At 43.0% G+C, this 21,792-nt stretch overlaps 1 protein-coding gene across 6 annotated transcripts in view; it reads left to right on the forward strand.

The window, feature by feature from the left end:
• LOC123520718 (ligand of Numb protein X 2-like) overlaps nt 1–21,792 on the forward strand; it is a 157,465-nt gene that overhangs the window by 28,796 nt on the left and 106,877 nt on the right. The window contains exon 1 of one of the 6 annotated variants that reach the window (XM_045283260.1): nt 21,745–21,792. This exon is cut by the window's right edge and continues 13 nt beyond it. The exons of the other annotated variants lie outside the window; for them this stretch is intronic. The gene's annotated coding sequence lies outside the window, so the exon portion shown is untranslated. Of the gene's footprint in view, nt 1–21,744 lie in introns of those variants that run through there. 6 annotated transcript variants of the gene reach the window in all.

Below are 21,792 nucleotides of genomic sequence, written 5' to 3' on the forward strand. Positions count from 1 at the left end.
CTTCCCTCCCCTCCCTGCCCAGCCCGGTCTCTCGTCATCACAAGTCACATTTAGCCTTCTGGCGCCGCCCTCACGCCTTGATTTCCCGAATATCCTCTATGCCAGACAGTGTAACGACTTGGCCCTCATGGCACTGCGGGCTGCACTTTTTCGTGGGCACCTTCTGCGGAAAATTTGATGGCATCCCCTGCTTTATGGTACTCCTGTGCTGCATCTTTCATTGTTTCTTTCGTTACCCTCTCTTTCTTCTTTGACCTCGGTAAGATTTTCTTGTAATTTATGACTCCATACAAAGGACTATGATCTGAAACACTTGATGGAGTCACAAGTTTTTGATGGTGCTTTTACAGTCTTAATGAGAAAATAACAAGATTTATACATTGTTAACAGGAGAAACAGTTTTTATAATCCGCCTAATCGTCTCTGGGGCCTTTAAAGTGGGTCTGTGAGAGAAGAGTTTTTTTTCTCATTACGGGCCTGTCACCTTCGTAGTACCAATGCTGCTCTTCGTGTGGGTTATTTTAAGGAGTTTTTGTGATATTGCAGTGACGCAAGGCTCAGCTGGTATGTGTGTTCCTATGGAGTACACTGGGGACGTTCGTATTGTCAGCAGAGAAATGAAAAAATGTAGGGTGGGTGTGAAAGATGAGGACACGTGGATGTTTATTTTGTGTGTGTGTGTGTGTGTGTGTGTGTGTGTGTGTGTGTGTGTGTGTGTGTGTGTGTGTGTGTGTGTGGAGACGAAATAACTGTCCACATTTCCGTACATCATCGTGACATGGTGCAGCTAAAATAATATGCTCATGTCTTGGATGATTATTCTATAGTTTTCAAGAGACGAGTACAAAAAAGACAGACGTGACAAGTTGGTTGGTGTCTCCCCCATGGCATGCTTCCCCGCGCGTGAACTACATCTAGTCAGGAAAAATAGAGGTGAATTTATCCCAAGGGATGACGGGGAAGCCGGTGGGAGAAAGTAAGGAAGATTGTATGTGGGTTATGCACTGAACTGAATCAGATCGAGTCATGATGAAGATGAAAACTGGCTACCAAGGATTAGAAAACGAAGATGAGGCAAAGGCAGTACATGTGTACCTTAGCTTAGCGAAGGCCGGCAAGATGGTGATGATGATGATGCTGATGATAAGGAAGGGAGAGGGTGGAGCAGGAGAGAGAGGTTTGAACATTATTATACAAGATCTCCGAACAGTAACACGTCTTGATTGTTATATGGCTGTTTGAGAATTAATGCTGACATAATATACAAGTACTGGTTGAAGAGATACTTAGCATACAGCATAGGAAAAGGAGGAGGAATGAAAAAGAAGAGAAAAAAAGCAGCAGCAACAGAAGAAAAAAGGAGGAGGAGGAGGAGGAGGAGGAGGAGGTGGTGGTGGTGGTGGTGGTGGTGGTGGTGGTGGTGGTGGTTGATAATGGAAAGTATACCCACAAAATGTTGGCACTATTTTGCTGCGAAAATATTGTGGATTCTCTTTCTATATGTTTATCGTCATAAATTTTGAAAAGTGTTATTTTTATGAGAGAGAATGTTAAACAGTTCCTTAATATAATTCTAGGGTTGACGTTGGAGACATTTTTTCTCTCTTTGTTTAACACTTTGATGAGTCATATTTGTGTGTGTGTGTGTGTGTGTGTGTGTGTGTGTGTGTGTGTGTGTGTGTGTGTGTGTGTGTGTGTGTGTGTGTGTGTGTGTGTGTGTGTGTGTGTGTGTGTGTGTCTGTGTGTGTGTGTGTGTGTGTGTGTGTGTGTGTGTGTGTCTGTCTGTCTGTATGTATGTTAATTTGCATATTCCTAAACCAATATGACATTCAGTCTCATTTTTTGTATACTTTTTATTCACATCGACTTTCATAACAGATTTGATATTAACTGGACTAAAAAAGTAATAACCAACAATAATTTTTCTATCGTGCAAAACAATTTTTCATACAGTCCAGTAAGCTCACCTGTCACGGTCACCTGTCGAAACGTGAATTTATTTATCCAACATACACTTACCTATTTTTTTTTTTTTCAAGAATTCGCTGGCCAAGAATTCAGATTTTTCCTCATAAGATAGTTTATGAGGCGGGAGACGAGGCGAGGGAGGGACAGCGTGTAGTGGATGGTAGTGGGTGAGAGTGAGGGTGGCGATGGGTGAGTGTGGGATTGAGGCGGGCGTGGTGTGGCGACGGGTGTGTCTATGCGTGTGTGTGTGTGTGTGTTTCGTGCGGCACACCTGCTAACACTCACTAAAAATCAGCTCAGAATTTCCCTCCAGCTCACGTCAGCCTAGACAGGAGATGGTGGTGGTGGTGGTGGTGGTGATGATGGTGAGGGTGGTCGGGGTGGCGGCGGCGTTGGTGGAGGTGATGGTGGTGATGGCTCCTCCTCCTCCTCCTCCTCCTCCTCCTCCTCCTCCTCCTCCTCCTCCTCCTCCTCCTCCTCCTCCTCCTCCTCCTCCCTCGCTTTACTTGTCGTCTTTCTATTTTTCTTCCATCCTTCCTTTCTTTCTTTCTTTCTTTCTTTCTTTCTTTCTTTCTTTCTTCTTTCTTTTTCTTTCTTATTCTCCTCCTCCCTCCCTCCCTCCCTCCCTCCCTCCCTCCCTTCCTTCCTTCTCTCTCTTGTTCCTGCCTGTTACCCTTTCCTTTCCGTGTCGTTTATGATTGTTTTTATCCAGTTTTCATTACTCTTCCTGGTTATTATCGTTTCTCTCTCTTCCTTCCTGTCCAGTTTTTCTTTGCTCCCTTTTTTTTCCATTATGCCTTTATTTCCTATAACTTCCTTTTATTGCATCTTCTATAACCGCTCGCCCCTTTTGTTATCTCTACCGTCATTATTGTGTTGGCTCTTGTTCCTTTTCTTTTTCTTTTTCTTTTCTTTTCCTTTTTTTTCAGCTTTGATTTTGCCATTTATCTGTAATTTCCTTTCCCCCTAACGTTCCTTTACTCTAACTTTTCGCTTTACTGCCATTCATGTTTATATTGGTTTCCCTCTTTCTCTCTTTCTCTTTCTCTTTTCTATCTCCCTTCCACTCTTTCTTTCTCTTTCTTTCTCATTCTTTGCTGCCTGGAAGGGTCTTTGTCCATTTTGCATTTCTTTTTTTCTTCGTTTCTTCCCTTGTACATCTTTACACACCCACACAGACACACACACACGCACACACACACACACACACACACACACACACACACACACACACACACACACACACACACACACACGTTTCAATCCTTTTCCCCCAAACATGCTTTCTTTTGTTTTTTATTTGTTTTTTTTTTCCATCATCCTTTTTTCCGGTCTCCGTATTTTTATTCTTTTTAATTTTTTGCTGTTGTTTTTCGTTTAGCTGCCTTATCCTTTTTTCCCTTTTTTTTTTTTTACATGCTTTCGTTTCTTTGCAGTTCACCGGTTATGTTTTTCTTTGTTTTTGCTTTTTTATCACGTTTGTTCTTTCCGCTCCTCTCTTTATTTGCCTCTTTCTCTCTTTTTTCCTTTTCACAGTCTCTCTCTCTCTCTCTCTCTCTCTCTCTCTCTCTCTCTCTCTCTCTCTCTCTCTCTCTCTCTCTCTCTCTCTCTCTCTCTCTCTCTCTCTCTCTCTCATCTCGCAGGGTTAAGACGAAATCACAGACTGATAATGTTGGGAGGCGTGAAGGAGGCAGGGAGGGAGAGGAAGGGAATAGGTGGGAGGAGGCAGGCAGGAAGGAGGAAGGGAGGTGGGGAAGATGAGGGAGGGACACACGTAAGTGGGGCACATGTGATTAAGTTATTTTGGGTGGTGAGGGTGGAGTGGCATGGGGGAGGTGAATCAGAGTTAGTGGGGATGAAGAAGAGCCCCCACTCCCTCCCTTCTCTTCACGGGTCCACCCTCAAAATCTGGTTGTCACTGCTGGAGAGACGGAGGCAGGGAGAGGGGAGTGAGGGCAAGAGTGAGGCTGGGTAACAGGACGAGGGAGAGAGGGTGAGTAAGGGTGAAAATACGGATGTGGGACTTGTTGGAGAAAGGAGGGTGTTTGAGTCTAATGAAGATTATCTATTCACTTATTTATCTTTTTTCTTGCACAAGGACACCAAAGTAATGTGAAATGAAAAGAGAAAAAGAGAAATTCCAAGTGGGTTGTCTGATTCAACCGATTTATTTCTTGTGCTTTTTTAAACTCCTCACGAAACCGTTCAAGTCATAGGAAGGTGGGAAGCGGAATGAAGCTGATTGTTCCAGAGTTTATCAAAGAAAGGGATGAAAGAGCCAAAGCCACAGAATTATTCTTGGATTGGTAAGATGGGCAGAGTGAGAACTAGTGAAGAGAAAATAACAATCAGGATAAGGGCGAAGGGAGAGGATGAAGAAAGACATCTTGGGAGAAAGGAAAGGAAATGAACACAAATGAAAGAGCGAAAACACTGACTGACTCTTGTATTGGTGAGGTGGACAGATAGGAATTCGTGAAGAGGAAATAAAAATCAAGATTAGAGGAGAGGAAGAGGTTAGGCAAAGTTTGAAAAGTAAGGAAAGGAAATGAAAACAAATGAAAGAGCGAGGATATTGGACGAAGTAGGAATTGGTGTGGAGAAAATAAAAATCAAGAGGTGAGAATGAGGTTAGGCAAGGTTGGGGAAGTAAGGAAAGGAAATGAAAACAAATGAAAGAGCAAGGACACTGACTAGCTCTTGCATTGGAAAGGTGGACGGTGTAGGAATAAATGAGGGGAGAACGAAAATTAGAGATGAGGGTGAGGTTAGGATGGTATAAGGAGGGTTAGTTGGTGTGGGGTGCTTCTAGATGTGGGGAGAGGAGGAGGGGGGTAATGGTGCCCGGCTTGGTGATCGACAGTGTTTGTTGGCTCTGTCTAAATCTTCGACACCTGCAGCCACTGCCAACATAAACATGGCCTGAGTTTACCCTTTGCTCCACCACCACCACCACCACCACCACCACCACCACCACTACCAACAGCACCACCACCACCAGTGACTACTTGCACAACCACGTTCACCATCATCACCACCAATCCTCACCACCACCACCAGTGACTACTTGCACAACCACCATCACCATCACCAGTCCTCACCACCATTATTACAACTCGCTGCTGCATTCATCGCCACAAATACTGAGACTTTTCCGGGACGAAGAGGAAAAGTTACAGAGGAGAGAGAGAGAGAGAGAGAGAGAGAGAGAGAGAGAGAGAGAGAGAGAGAGATTTTTGTATGTCTGCATTTTCTCTCTCTCTCTCTCTCTCTCTCTCACATGCACCCTTGCTTCTTCGTCTTTTCTTTCCTTTCTCTTTCTTTTCTTTCTTTTTCTTCCTCTCTTCTTCCTTTCATCCTCCTTTCTCCTTCAGGACACACACATACTTTCAAAAGCATGCAGCAGCAGAAGTAGCAGCAGCACTGCCGCCACCACCACCACCACCACCACCACCACCACCACCACCAGCAACTTCCCCAGGGGCAAGGAAGCGGCGCTCACACATCGCCCCAGGACAACACAATTATCCCTACGCCAAAAGAATACGCGTCCACTTATCGGATAACAATAGATAAAAGTTTATGCTGCACCTCCCTCTCCCACTCTGTCCTCCAGCAGTGTTCCCCTCTATCTACCCTGTCTCTCCCTCTTCCTCCCTTCCTCTCGCCCGTAAGCATTTTTAACAGCGTCGCCTCTCGTGCAGTAATCGAATCAATAGTATTTTGCGACGGAATTTTACAGCGAGTACGTCAGCCAGCCTTTCCTTTCCTCTTTTGGCGGGAAGTGAAGGTGGTGGGATGTGTCGCGTCGTGTCGAGGCGTCTGGAATTTCTTCTCAAACGTTCGGTATTTCCTTCAGTGCTCTCCGTTTTTGCTTTCTTTGTCCTCTCTCTCTCTCTCTCTCTCTCTCTCTCTCTCTCTCTCTCTCTCTCTCTCTCTCTCGTCGTGTCAGTGACGATGTTTTTGTTTCGCTAGATTAAGTCTTGATGGTGTTGAAGTGTTATTCAATTTCCGCCCTCGCTGTGGAGGGATTGCAAAATTGCGGTGATGTGATAGAGAGAGAGAGAGAGAGAGAGAGAGAGAGAGAGAGAGAGAGAGAGAGAGATATGGTATGATTGGAAAAAAAATAGTTGTTGAGTGAGACAGAATTTGTTTTTTGCAGGTCATTGTTGAAGGAATTTATATGTTTTACATTGTTTGAATTGCAACAACAGTGTCTCTCTCTCTCTCTCTCTCTCTCTCTCTCTCTCTCTCTCTCTCTCTCTCTCTCTCTCTCTCTCTCTCTCTCTCTCTCTCTCTCTCTCTGGCTCAGTACTGCAGGATAGTTGGTGGCTGTGTACTGAGCAAAGAGTAAGAAAGTTAATACGTAGCAAATACTTAAAAGTGCTTTGTTTATCTTGCTCCAAGGAATGTGTTCAGTGTGTGTAATTATTCTGTTTTTACCTTCTATTCTGCTATGCTTTGTTTGAGAAGGAAGGAGCGATAGAAAAAAAAAAAGAGTGAAGCAGGAATCAGGAAAAATGAATGAATGCATGAATGAGAGAGAGAGAGAGAGAGAGAGAGAGAGAGAGAGAGAGAGAGAGAGAGAGAATGCAGACTAGGAAGATGAATGCCTTTGGCCACATTACAGCTGTTTGGGGGCGGGATGAGAGGTTCCTCTCTCTCTCTCTCTCTCTCCCGTCTTTGTTCCCTCCTTCCTTTCCTTCCTTCCTTCATTTCTCCCTCATTCTCTCAATCCCTTCATCGCTTTTCTTCTACCTCATGTCCTTCCTCTTTCCCCTCTTTACCTTAATTTCTCCCGCATTTCCTTGGTCGTATCTTTTCTGTTTTCTTTCCTTTCCTTCCTTCATCTCTTCATTTCCTAACTCCAGTTCTCTGTTTCCTCTCTTCAACTACCTCCTCCTTCCTCTCCTCCTCTTTTTCTCGCTCTTTCCCTCGCCCCCTCCCACTGTCTCTTCGCTTTTATCCGCTTTCTTTCATCTTTCTCTTCCTTCCTTTACTCTCTCTCTCCTTTTCTCTTCCTCTTGTCTCAAACTCTCATGACGTCAAAAGACATCATTCGTTGTCCTCACTTTGTCCTCACTCACCTTTTCTCCTCCTCCTCCTCCTCCTCCTCCTCCTCCTCCTCCTCCTCCTCCTCCTCCTCCTCCTCCTCCTCCTCCTCCTCCTCCTCCTCCAGCTTTGCTCCCTCATATTTATCCTCCCTCCACCGTTTTTTCCTCTCTCCCCGTCTTCCTCATATATTTCCCTTTCTTCTTGTCTTCTCCCGCATTCGTTCCTCATCCCTAATTTCCGTCTCCTCCTCTTCCTCTTTCTTCTCTCTCCTCACATTATCTCTTCTTGTCAATTTATCTCACTCTCCGTGTCATCCTTGTGTTATTGTTTTTGTTTTTGTTTTTGTTGTTGGCTGTTGTCATCGTGTTCATCCTCTTCTTCCTCTTCATTTCCTTGTGCTTTTTTTTTCATTTTTCCTCCATCCTCCTCCTCCTCCTCCTCCTCCTCCTCCTCCTCCTCCTCCTCCTCCTCCTCCTCCTCCTCCTCCTCCTCCTCCTCCCTTATTTCTTCCACTGCTCTTTCCCTTTCCTATCTTTCACCATAATTTATTCTCCTCCTTCCATCCCCTCTCTTCCTCCCCTTCACCCTCCACAAGATGGCAGCAGCCTGTTGATGTTTAGACAGACGTGGTGAGTGACAAAAAAGAGCAAAGAGGAAAATAAAGAGGAAGGTCTGTGCCAATACTGTTAGGGAGATGATGGTGTTAAGGTGATGGGGATGCAAGGTGTGAATTGGGGTGTAGAGTTTGTGCTGTATAGGGTGTTATGTGGTGATGTTAAAGTAAGGTAAGGTGATGAGTGGTGTGGGTAGGAAAGGCAAGGCAAAACAGGGTAAGTAGAGTAAGATGTTAGAAAAAAATGAAGGACGTGTGTGTGTGTGTGTGTGTGTGTGTGTGTGTGTGTGTGTGTGTGTGTGTGTGTGTGTGTGTGTGTTAGGTTATGTTATGTTACGTTATGTGATGTAGGTGATTACTAGGTTAGGCAAGGTTAGTTAAGTCAAGGCAGGGTAAGGATAAGTAAGCTGATATGAGGTAATTCATGAGAAAGGTCAGTTAGAGTAGATGAGGTTAGATAAGGATAGGTTAGGTATGGCAAAGTAAGGCAAGGCAAGGGAAAGGAAGGGAAGGAAAGGGAAGGGAAGACATGGGAAGGGAAGGGAAAACGAGGGTAGGAAGGTTAGTTTGGGTAAGGTTAATTATGTCTGTGGGTTGCGGTTGCACAAACATCGGTGTGGCTTGAAGGTGTTGGGCTGCAAAGAGAGGGATTGCTAGCTTCTGGTGAGAGAGTGAGGTTAGGTTATGTTTCGTTAGGTTAAGTTTGGTTAGACGTGGTGGTATGAAGTGAGTGAATGAATCTGGATGTGGCTTGAAGATGGGGAGTTGCAGATGGAGAAAAAAAAGTAGGTGCAGTGAGTTATGGTGAAGTGGTTGTGATGTTCGGTGGTGTAGCAGAGTTGTAGATATGTGATGGTGACGATGAGTGATGTGGCTGATTGTGTACCGTAGTAGAATGGTGATAATGGTTTTGCTAATGGTAGTGTTGGAATGAAGGGAGGAAACTGTCGGAGTTTCCACGGGATATCCACTGTGCCAGTTAATTAATGACATGTCACGAATGTTTGGGTCGAAGTCGTCACGTTGCGTCTCTTTATGGCAAAAATATTAATAATACCCTTAATATTAGTGAGTCTGCGGCTGGAGGGAGGCGAGACAAGGCAAGGGGTGGCGAGGGACGGAGGGAAGGCGATGGGAAGGGAAGCTTATACCAATTACCGAGTGTTTATTCTCGGCGTCCCTTACTTCAACCCATCGTGACCTGCGTGTGTTATCTCCCCACCTCCATATTCTCTGTATTCTCAAACATTGCAGTGTTTTACCTCGACCATCTCCAAAAGCGTGTAGTAAAAGTAATGAGGGTTTTCAAAGGTGTTTTCATGATCCTGGTGATAGTTTAACAAGGATTCCGCATGATCAAGGAAGGACAAAAACACCGTTGAGAATCTGACTGATGATCTCTGTGGCCTTTGAAAGTGGTTCCTAGCAGGGTCCAAAGCTATTCAAAATAGGAGCCTAATATATTTAATGACCTGCAGGATTATACGTGTTTGAAGCATGTAAATTATATCCACACGCCTCAGCCGAGCCTTGTCATCAGTCCAGCTCTTAGTTTGTGATTTTCCCTCCAGGAGTTTTTCAGCACCTTGTGGCTCGCCTTAACCCCTTTAACCTTCACACACACACACACACACACACACACACACACACACACACACACACACACACACACACACACACACACACACACACACACACACACACACACACACACACACACACACACACACACACACACGTTGAAAGGATGTGAGTATTTACGTCTCTCACCGCCGCAGCCTCGTCATTCATCATCCACCCAGACTTCACTTAATAATTTCCCACGTATACATTTTTACTCTCCTCCTTATCACTCATCACCATCTATCTCTTAGGGCTTCGCAGTAGGCATCGACCCAGAGAAACATCCCCCCTTCTTTCTCCCCAGGACACACACATGCTCAGACATCACACACCTACCAGACACTCAATTTAAGGGGGGAGTAAGTCTAGTCCACTTCATCTCATGACTGTCTCGTCCTCCTATCACTTCCAACCCTTTTTGATGGTGGAGAATCTTTGACCGCCGCCCGCACTCGTTGGCCATTCTTGTTAGCATTGTCAACACGTCAGCCAGAGAGAGAGAGAGAGAGAGAGAGAGAGAGAGAGAGAGAGAGAGAGAGAGAGAGAGAGAGAGAGAGACTTGGTGCTGGCTAAGGGATAGATCAAAGGTCAAGGTCACCATGGCAGAGAAAGATAAATAAAACTGCGAATTACACTTGTGCCTGAGGGTTGCATTTGAATGCGGAGGTAGTGGTGGTGGTGGTGGTGGTTGTCTTTGTACATGTTGTGGTTATTTTAATAGCAATAATATAGTAGCAGTAGTCATATACTTTTTTATATAAGATGCTAGCGAAAGGTGATAAAATAGTAAAAAAAAGTCCCCTTTGTGGTGCCAGATGCTAAACAGAGGTAAACCAATATTAAAATGACTAGAGGATAATATCTTGTAGAATTAATAAAAAGAGGAAAATAAGCAAGAGAAAGAAAGAGGTTGAAAGAAAATTAATGAAAAGCATCATAATAAGAGAGGAAATGATCATGTTATGAGAAGCAGGAAGTGTAATACAAGTGCCATTACTCTACACGTCATTAGCATCTCCACCGCAAGGCAAAACTAAAACAGGAGACTCGCCTTGCATCGGGTGTGACTGTGGCTCTGTACATACTGGTTTATGTAAGAGTGAGGGGAACATGTGGCGGGGCTGAGATGTGGTAGGCGTGGCGTGTATTCCTGAGATGCACCTGTCTCTTAGCGCTGCCAGGGAGAAGTGGTGGCGCTAACACTTTTATTATTATTAACACCCATTTTTATTATTCATATTGATGTTAAATGTACAATGTGGCTTACGTAGAGTTTGATGGGAAGATAGTAACTAGAGATGTCTTTGTTGTAGCACTAACTCAGTTTTTCATTACACTTTACGATTTTATGAGTCTTATCGATGCTAGATGTAAAATGTTTCTCTCTCATAAGGAAAGTACAGACGGTCTTCATAAGAAATTTTTTTTCATCGTTAGATATAAACTTCGCAATGTTAAAATATGTTCTGACGCATTAATGTCAAATTTACAGATGATTAAAAAAAAAAAAAAAACATCGGAGAGACTTACAAGATATTTTTACGGTACATTCAACATTTTACAGGGAACTTTCAACGAGGCTTATCATCAGCACTCACAGATGTGCGAGACTTGACGTTTTTTACTTAGTTTTTTTAATTCATTTTTTATTCACGAAGACGGGTAATGAAGTTTTAAATTTTTTCCATATTGATCATAAATATCACCAACCTTATCATCACCAAGAAATTTATAACACCAAACCTGTACCCTCTCTGTACCTTCTCTTAACCCTTGCACCTTTCACATCCCTAGATAGGAGGAGGAGGAGCAGTCATCTTAGAGGTCAGTAAGTGGAGGTTGGGTTAGGCCGTATCTCCCTTTGCTAGTGCTCCTCAAAGGCTTGTCTTGCTGTTATCTAAGGGAAGGAGACAGGAGAATGAAGAAGAAGAGGAGGAGCAGGAGGAGGAGGAGGAGGAAGCAGCAACGGCAGCAAGGAGAGAATGGAGAAACGGGGAGAAGGGAGAAGGGGGAGAGAGAGCTAGACAGAGAGAGAGACGGGGTGGGAGGAGGAGGAGGAGGGAAGGAAGAGAAAACATGAAGGAGAGCAGCAGGAGGAGGGTGAGTCAAGGTAGAGTGATGATGGTGCCTTTGTTGTTATCTTGATGAAGGGAGGCAAGATGTAAGCTCTCTCTCTCTCTCTCTCTCTCTCTCTCTCTCTCTCTCTCTCTCTCTCTCTCTCTCTCTCTCTCTCTCTCTCTCTCTCTCTCTCTCTCTCTCTCTCTCTCTCTCTCTCTCTCTCTCTCTCTCTCTCTCTCTCTCTCTCTCTCTCTCTCTCTCTCTCTCTCTCTCTCTCTCTCTCTCTCTCTCTCTCTCTCGTGCAGAAGGTGTTATCGAGGGTCATCAGCGACGTACTCTAAATAACCTTGTTTTTGGTGCGCGGAGGAAGGGTGACGAGGACCTTGGGAGGATTAATTGCTGCGAGGAAAGGAGGGAGGGAAGAAGGGCAGCGGAAGGACAGGAAGGGGAGACAGGAGCTATTATTGGTGGTCAGTAACGAGGGGAAGAAGATAGAGAGGAAGGAAGGAAGACATGCTAGAAGGGGAGACAGAAGGAGAGAGGGGAAGAAGAAATAAATACAGGAAGGAAGGCCAGGAAAGAAATTTAGTAATATAGTACATTACACACACACACACACACACACACACACACACACACACTCACACACACACACACACACACACACACACACACACACACACACACACACACACACACACACACACACACACACACACACACACACACACACACACACACACACACACACACACACACACACACACACACACACACACACACACACACACACACACACACACACACACACACACACACACACACACACACACACACACACACACACACACACACACACACACACACACACACACACACACACACACACACACACACACACACACACACACACACACACAGGAAAGGAAAAAATGAAGGTTGATAGAAAGGAAGGAAGGATGGAGAGAAAGGAAGGAGAGGAAGGATGGAGAGAGAGGAAAGGAAGAAAGGAATAAAGAGGAGGAATACATAAAGAGGAGGAGGAGAACAACACACACACACACACACACACACATACACATGAAAGGAGGCACGCACGCACGCAGGCACGCACGCAGGCATACAAGAGGAAAGGACACACTACAAGAAGGTTAACACACACACACACACACACACACACACACACACACACACACACACACACACACACACACACACACACACACACACACACACACACACACACACACACTATTGATCAGCGTACGTACACTGCACTCACGCAACGTCAAGCAGGGAGCCGCCGCCGTGTTGTTGGTCGCTGCACAGGTGGTTTTGTTCCTGCAGTGTGTAGCTGACGCGCCCTGCTGGTGGTGGTGCTATTGATGTGACTTATCTTGATGGACTGCTTTGCTCCGGGCGGTGTGTTCTCGCTCACTCGGGTGAAAGAAAATAAAAACGATAAAAAATAAAAATCTATATGTGAAAAAAATGTTGAGGCGTGTGAGGTTTTGCTGTATTTTGTTCTATTGTATCCCTCGCTTCCTCTCCTTCCTCAATGTTTTTTTTTTTTTTTTATTGAGGTAAAAGGAATGAAATTTGATACCGATGAAAAAAAAATGTTGAGACGTGTGATGACTCATTCTTATCTTCTATCTCTAGTTTCTTCAGTGCTTTTTTTTTTCTTTATACATTTTACGTTATCGTTATTGAGTTTCTTGGTGAGATATGTACGAGCAGTGCGTGTGTGAAATGTTTTGCTGGATTCCTTTAACATTCACATTACTCTTGTTTATAAGTAGAAATACCTTGTCTTTCTTTTTAAATTTCTCATTCATATAGATCCCTGATATTGGATTCTTTTTTAGAAATATTCTGTCTGGAACATGAGTTACCTTGCTTCCATAATTTGCTGCCGCAACACATAATCTCATGTTACTTGTATCGGAAAGTACTAGAATCCAGTTTCGACGAGCTGTTTTATATCAGTTGAGGAATATAACAGTAACTTGACTGCTACGTCCGCCATGAGAGTCGTGAACTGTCTGCCTGCTAGCTTTTTTTTTTTTTTGGCACTTTTCTTGCCTCATTTATTGTGCTATTTTTCGAATGGGACAGTTTCATTAATTCAGTTATATATATATATATATATATATATATATATATATATATATATATATATATATATATATATATATATATATATATATATATATATATATATATATATATATATATATATATATATATATATATATATATATATATATATATATATATATATATATATATATATATATATATATATATATATATATATATATATAAATTTTTTTAATAACGTAACTTAAGTAGGAAATGGGTATCTTTGTCAAGAATCTAACGTATCTTTACTGTCTGAAGTGAAGCAAATAACATGACTTTTGGTGCACAAGAGTGTATTAATCAAGAATAAGCAAGTCATTTTATTTGGATTGAATCAAATAGCTTTTAGTGTGCAAGAGTTTATTTTATGAAGAATGTAACGTATCTTTATGGTCTGGAGTGAAGCAGTGTAGACGAGAGGCAGATGGGAAGGGAATAGTTTGAAAGGATTGAGGTAGGTCAGTCGTTCTGACTCCGAGGTGTAGTGATGTGAGGTGAGGCTAGGCAAGGCAAGGGCTTGGCTGGGCTTGGCTTCGCAGGGTTTGGTGAGTGTGTAGCCTGCTGGATGGTTCCACTGCAACACTCCCGCCTGAGTGGTGGCTGCCGGCGGTGCAGCGGGATTACCTGTGAAGCTGGGATGGGATGTATGGCCTCAGTAGTGTGTGTGTGTGTGTGTGTGTGTGTGTGTGTGTGTGTGTGTGTGTGTGTGTGTGTGTGTGTGTGTGTGTGTGTGTGTGTAATTCACCTCGGTCGTCTGCTGGTCACCCAGCCAGTCTTCCCCATTACGGAGCGAGCTCAGAGCTCATAGACCGATCTTCGGGTAATACTGAGACCACATCAACACACAGCACACACCGGGAAAGCGAGGCCACAACCCCTCGAGTTACATCCCGTACCTATTTACTGCTAGGTTATTTACTGCTAGGTGAACAGTGGCCACACATTAAGAGGCTTGCCCAATTGCCTCGCCGCTTACCGGGACTCGAACCCGGCCCTCTCGATTTAGTCGAGCGTGCTAACCACTATACTACGCTGTGTGTGTGTGTGTGTGTGTGTGTGTGTGTGTGTGTGTGTGTGTGTGTGTGTGTGTGTGTGAAATTCACCTCGATCGTCTGCTGGTCACCCAGCCAGTCTTCCCCATTACGGAGCGAGCTCAGAGCTCATAGACCGATCTTCGGGTAGGACTGAGACCACATCAACACACAACACACCGGGAAAGCGAGGCCACAACCCCTCGAGTTACATCCCGTACCTATTTACTGCTAGGTGAACAGGGGCCACACATTAAGAGGCTTGCCCAATTGCCTCGCCGCTTACCGGGACTCGAACCCGGCCCTCTCGATTGTGAGTCGAGCGTGCTAACCACTACACTACGCTGTGTGTGTGTGTGTGTGTGTGTGTGTGTGTGTGTGTGTGTGTGTGTGTGTACACACACACACACACACACTCACTTAACTTTACAGGGTCTTCAGTGAACACACACACACACACACACACACACACACACACACACACACACACACACACACACACACACACACACACACACACACACACACACACACACACACACACACACACACACACACACACACACACACACACACACACACACACACACACACACACACACACACACACACACACACACACACACACACACACACACACACACACACACACACACACACACACACACACACACACACACACACACACACACACACACACACACACACACACACACACACACACACACACACACACACACACACACACACACACACACACACACACACACACACACACACACACACACACCAGCTGTACAGTGTTGTTATTCTCTAGTTAACCTTGAACCCGTTATATTTGTAGCTTCATTCATAACACACACACACACACACACACACACACACACACACACACACACACACACACACACACACACACACACACACACACACACACACACTAATATTTAGACAGGTAAACAGACTCCAGTATACACACACGTATGAATGTTAGGAAGGGAGAGGTAAACACTTATCTGTATCACCAAATGTTTCGAATCTCATAGAGTAGGAAAAAAAAGATTAAACAAGCTACAGTACAAAAATGTTTTCGAATTCTGTATTACAAAAACAACTGTATAATGTAAAAGAGAGGAAATGGGAATACACAGAAGAAAGTCTCGCCAGTGTCATTTTCCATGGGTTGTAGAATGAGTAGTGTATATACAGTGCCATTATAACGCTGGGAAATACGATGCATTATTATTATTCTTTTCTCGTCATATATTCGGCGACATACTTTTGTGAACGTTTTGACTGTGAGAAGAGAGGTATTGCTGAAAATATTACACAAGCCAGCCTTAATGTGGGACGTGAAGTTTTACTATCATAGTTCAAAACACACACACACACACACACACACACACACACACACACACACACACACACACACACACACACACACACACACACACACACACACACACACACACACACACACACACACACACACACACACACCCGGTAGCTCAGTGGTTAGAGCGCTGGCTTTACAAGCCAGAGGGTTGGGGTTCGATTCCCCGGCCGGGTGAAGATATTTGGGTGTGTCTCCTTTCACGTGTAGCCCCTGTTCACCTAGCAGTGAGTAGGTACGGGATGTAAATCGAGGAGTTGTGACCTTGTTGTCCCGGTGTGTGGTGTGTGCCTGGTCTCAGACGTATCTGAAGATCGGAAATAATGAGCTCTGAGTTCGTTCCGTAGGATAACGTCTGGCTGTCTCGTCAGAGACTGCAGCAGATCAAACAGTGAAACACACACACACACAGACACACACACACACACACACACACACACACACACACACACACACACACACACACACACACACACACACACACACACACACACACACACACACCTATTTCATGCACTACATAATATGACCTCACATTAAAGGTAGAAAATGCGATTTTTTTTATGGCCTGCAAAGAGTCTCTCTCTCTCTCTCTCTCTCTCTCTCTCTCTCTCTCTCTCTCTCTCTCTCTCTCTCTCTCTCTCTCTCTCTCTCTCTCTCTCTCTCTCTCTCTCTCTCTCTCTCTCTCTCTCTCTCTCTCTCTCTCTGTCTATATATATATATATATATATATATATATATATATATATATATATATATATATATATATATATATATATATATATATATATATATATAATATAGTATATAATATTCAAGATGGAACGACAAGAAAATATTTGGATAATTTTTCAAGTGCTTGCTTATTTCCTTGAAGTACATCCAACGCTATGGAGTGTACATTGATACTCTCGTATTTAATAATGAGTATTGAACATGAGCATCATAACTCTTCTTTTGCTTGCAGTACTTTTAGTGAATCAAACAGATGAACGTGCGAAATACCAACCCTCTTTTTCTTGTGTGTAGGATTATACAGAAAGAAATAGAAAGGTAAAAAGTATATGTAGGGGTGTCTATTTACATTATTGAAATGAAACGAGAAAGAATTCCATGGGCACATTTGTTGATGTGACATTTAGCGTTTTATATAAGCAAAGAACCTTCCTGATTTTGTAATGGTTGTTTGACGAAGGTCATCGTATCATTTATTTATTGGCCTTTATGTGTATGAGTGCGTGCGTGCATGTGTGTGCGTGCGTGTGTGCGCGCCCGCGCCAGCATATACCCAAGTCATCTTTGTACATACACACATATTACTTCAACACACGTGCCCAAGTATGTGTGACTCACCGGCGGAAATTATTCCTTCGCCGACAAACACACCCTCATGCACGTGTGTGTGTGTGTGTGTGTGTGTGTGTGTGTGTGTGTGTGTGTGTGTGTGTGTGTGTGTGTGTTCGTGCGTAAGAATATGTGCGCACATCTTTTTTGTACATGCATACCTCACGTGTTCTGTTAGGCCTGACTCATCTTAGGGAAGTTTTGCTCTTCCTCACCTCTTCGCGCACCTGTCCTTTCCCATCAGCCCCCACTCCCACTCTCCTTCACTCACTCACTCCTTCATTCCCTCAGTCACTCATTCACCCACAATTTCACGTTCTCCTTCCCTTTCTCACTCATTCATTCACTCACTCCTTTTATGACCTACTTCCTCCTAATTTTCATCCCTTGCTTATCAAACTTGCTTTATATTTATTCCCTTAAGCTGTCTCCCATTCAACTCTCTCTCTCTCTCTCTCTCTCTCTCTCTCTCTCTCTCTCTCTCTCTCTCTCTCTCTCTCTCTCTCTCTCTCTCTCTCTCTCTCTCTCTCTCTCTCTCTCTCTCTCTCTCTCTCTCTCTCTCTCTCTCTCTGTGTCCCTAATTTCTCGATTCTCTACATACCTTCCTCTTCCTGCTCCTCCTCATCCTTCTCTTCGCCATGTTTCCTCCACGCTTCATCACTCACAACTTGCCTTCACCTGTTTCCTCCCTCCACTAGTCTTTTGCACATCTCTAGCATTCTTCCTCTCCTCCCGTGCTCCTTCCTGTTCCATCTTCCATATTTTCTGATCTCGCCATGTCTGTCTGTCTTCCTATTTCACCTTTCCTCCGTTTGCCTCGTTATCGTCCTTCTTTCATCTTCTGACCGATCCAGAGAGAGAGAGAGAGAGAGAGAGAGAGAGAGAGAGAGAGAGAGAGAGAGAGAGAGAGAGAGAGAGAGAGAGAGAGAGAGAGAGAGAGAGAGAGAGAGAGAGAGAGAGAGAGAGAGAGAGAGAGAGAGAGAGAGAGAGAGAGAGAGAGAGAGAGAGAGAGAGAGAGAGAGAGAGAGAGAGAGAGAGAGAGAGAGAGAAATACTTTTTTTTCGTTGTTTCCTAGTAATGGTAATAATAATAATTAGATAGAAGGGGATGAATGGGTGGAGAGAAACCTTCTGCTGTTCTATACTATCATGTTAGGGTAATATAATCAGGCAGTCTTGGTGGGGGACCAAGTGATCTGTTATTCTTTACTATTTATTGTTATATTATACTTATATTTCCCTACATCTCGTCACATGACCTTCATTTCTAACCTACGTGCAATTCAGTATGAGATCAAAAGAGAAGGTATAAGAACACACTCTATACCGAGCAACACAACACTGCAGACCACAAGTTCAATACCGTTACGCTGTCGCTGTGTTATGTGATCTATCTCATGTCTATTTCAGCCCTTGCTTCCTTCCCCTTAATTAAGAGGCTGTTGAGTCTTGTTGACCTTGCCTGACCTTTTACTTTCGTTGTATCTTACTGTGAAGGTGTAGGCGTGTGTGTGTGTGTGTGTGTGTGTGTGTGTGTGTGTGTGTGTGTGTGTGTGTGTAGTCGTCTTGATACTAGCCTTGAGGTGTTTCGTGGTGTTGCATGGAAATTGTGGTGATGGAATGATGACTGGCACGAGCTATGATCCTTTTTTTTTCCTTGGGTTCCATACTTTTCATCATGCTCTATAGCTCTGTGTGGAAACTGGGTCTTGTTTTCAGTTTTCCTTCCTTGCGACTCAAATTTCACTAATAGGGAAACGTTGTGGCTTTTCTGATGAAATTAAATAACAATTCTTTGGTTGTAAGCTCTCTCTCTCTCTCTCTCTCTCTCTCTCTCTCTCTCTCTCTCTCTCTCTCTCTCTCTCTCTCTCTCTCTCTCTCTCTCTCTCTCTCTCTCTCTCTCTCTCTCTCTCTGTTTGTTTGCGTGTTTTTTTTCTCCAAGGGAAAAGACCTTTAGTGTTTTATTGTTTTGCCAGCCCTTGTTTTCTTTCCCTTGTGCAGTGACATTTTCATTTCAAAATATGAACGGGTTGGAGTTTCCGGTCTGGAGAAGAGATAGTTGTGGCAGAAGGCTGTGGGAATATGAACCAGCGTTATGTTTATTGTTTACTCCTTAGCTCTGCATTTGAGGCTTTCCCGGCTAATATCACCAACGATAAGCATGTTTTGCTGCGGTCAAGAGTCAAATATCCTGCTACACTTTTTTACAACTTTTTTCTCAGTTCTAAGTCATCATGTCAGCTCTTGTGCTTTTAGACTTTGACGATTGGCACATATTAAGGAAAGTCGAGGATAATGATGCTGAAAAAATGGAAAATTGCAATAGTACAAGTTATTCTTAAACCACGAATATCAAAACACGTCACAAAGTAAACTTTTCTCGTTTTTCCTGTTTTTCTTTTTAGAATAGCGGTTGGAACTGTTTTATATATATATATATATATATATATATATATATATATATATATATATATATATATATATATATATATATATATATATATATATATATATATATATATATATATATATATATATATATATATATATATATATATATATATATATATATATATATATATATATATATATATATATATATATATATATATATATAATTTGCTTGTCTAACAAACCAAAAGCGTCACAATTCTTCCACAACTACTTGCTTAACCCGTTCAGTACTATGACACATTTTCCTATTTATTCTGCTTACCATTTATCGATTTTATTCAGCTTCAAATACTTATGCTGAGATTAAAATAGGGAAGACTGGCCATTAACCCTCCGACCTCCATAGACCATTCCTAGTGTAAACAAAATCGTCAAATCATATCCAAAATTCATGGTAAAAATGCGTCCCAGTACTGAAGAGGTTAGCATCATTGTGGGTCGTGATGGCGCACGTGTGCTTTGTGGCAACATTTGGTGTAACAATCGATCGTGTACTGCCGTGGTCTTATTTGCTACCTCTGTATTAACCTTTAGACTATGGCATTAATGATACGATACAAGTTTAGGAGTGAAGCTTCGAGAGGCCACCGCTGACAAAAGGTATCGTGTAATAATTGAAATGTTGCACTGCTTGTGGTTTTATTTATTTTCTGTGTAAAATCGTGTAGTGTTAATGAAGTGAAGTTTATAGTGCTTTGCTATTATTACACAGCAGTCATAGAGTTAGGTATTAAGTAATTATAGCATTAACCTTCTCACTATATAGTTAGGTGTGGTTATGGTAATAGTGTCTTGTTTTCATTTTTATATTCAGATTTTTATTCCATCACGTTTCTATTTATCCACCCTTCCTCTTTCGTCTCTCTCTCTCTCTCTCTCTCTCTCTCTCTCTCTCTCTCTCTCTCTCTCTCTCTCTCTCTCTCTCTCTCTCTCTCTCTCTCTCTCTCTCTCTCTCTCTCTCTCTCTCTCTCTCTCTCTCTCTCTCTCTCTCTCTCTCTCTCTCTCTCTCTCTCTCTCTCTCTCATTATTGTTGTTTCATCAGTCAACACACACACACACACACACACGTCCTCTTCTCATCATCATTGGCATCATTAGCAGGAGGAGGAGGAGGAAGAGGAGGAATAGGAGGGGCAGGAGAATGAGGAGGAGTAGGGACGTCAACAGCAAATGGATAGTAATGATGATAATAATTTCCGTGTATTTAACATTCTTGGCTTTGACGTCAGAAGTTTGGTGGCCGCTCTGTGACTGCCTCGTGTGCATAGAAGCACTGAAATATTCGGTCTAGAAGGAAATTATTGCTTCGTTGCGTGTCTCCAGAGGGTGGGGACGTGTGTGTGTGTGTGTGTGTGTGTGTGTGTGTGTGTGTGTGTGTGTGTGTGTGTGTGTGTGTATGTGTGGGCGAGTGTAGTGTTGATGAATCTAAGTGAAGAAGAGAGAGAGAGAGTAGTTGGTCTGAAATAGTTGCGTTACGTATTGCTGGCTCCACTCTCTTATTTGGGCGCGTGGGCGTGTGTGCGCGGGCCAAATGATGGAAAGGTGGCAGCTTTTTCATTAGTGGCGGAGAGAGAGAGAGAGAGAGAGAGAGAGAGAGAGAGAGATAATTATTAGATGTAAAAATTGAAGGAAGGAAAGGGAATAATATAATAGAAGACCGGAAGTAGACACATAAAAGGATAAAGTGATAGATAGATATAAAGAAATAAAGTGGTGATCCATTAAATAATATAGATAAAAATAAAATAAAAGACTGGAGATATAAATAAATGAATACGGAATCTAATGAAGGTAAAATAAATAGATGAGATAGAAAAAAAAATAAGAAAACGTGAAATAAAAGACCCGGAAGTGAATATAGATGAAAGATAAATAGGTGAATACAAAATTAAACAAAAATACTTCAACCCTAGTAGGGAAAACAACAACAAAATGAAACAAAAACAACACACCGTTAATTATCCACAAACCCAGGAGGTAGAGGCACAAACAACTTCACCTGCCATGCACCTGCGCCCCTCCCATTATTTTAACCTTTATTTATTTTTCCCCACAGGTAAGACCACCACCATCACAACCAGCACCACTAGCATACTCATACATCCACTC

Source organism: Portunus trituberculatus, chromosome 47, assembly GCF_017591435.1.
Source record: "Portunus trituberculatus isolate SZX2019 chromosome 47, ASM1759143v1, whole genome shotgun sequence".
Taxonomy (NCBI): Eukaryota; Metazoa; Arthropoda; class Malacostraca; order Decapoda; family Portunidae; genus Portunus; species Portunus trituberculatus.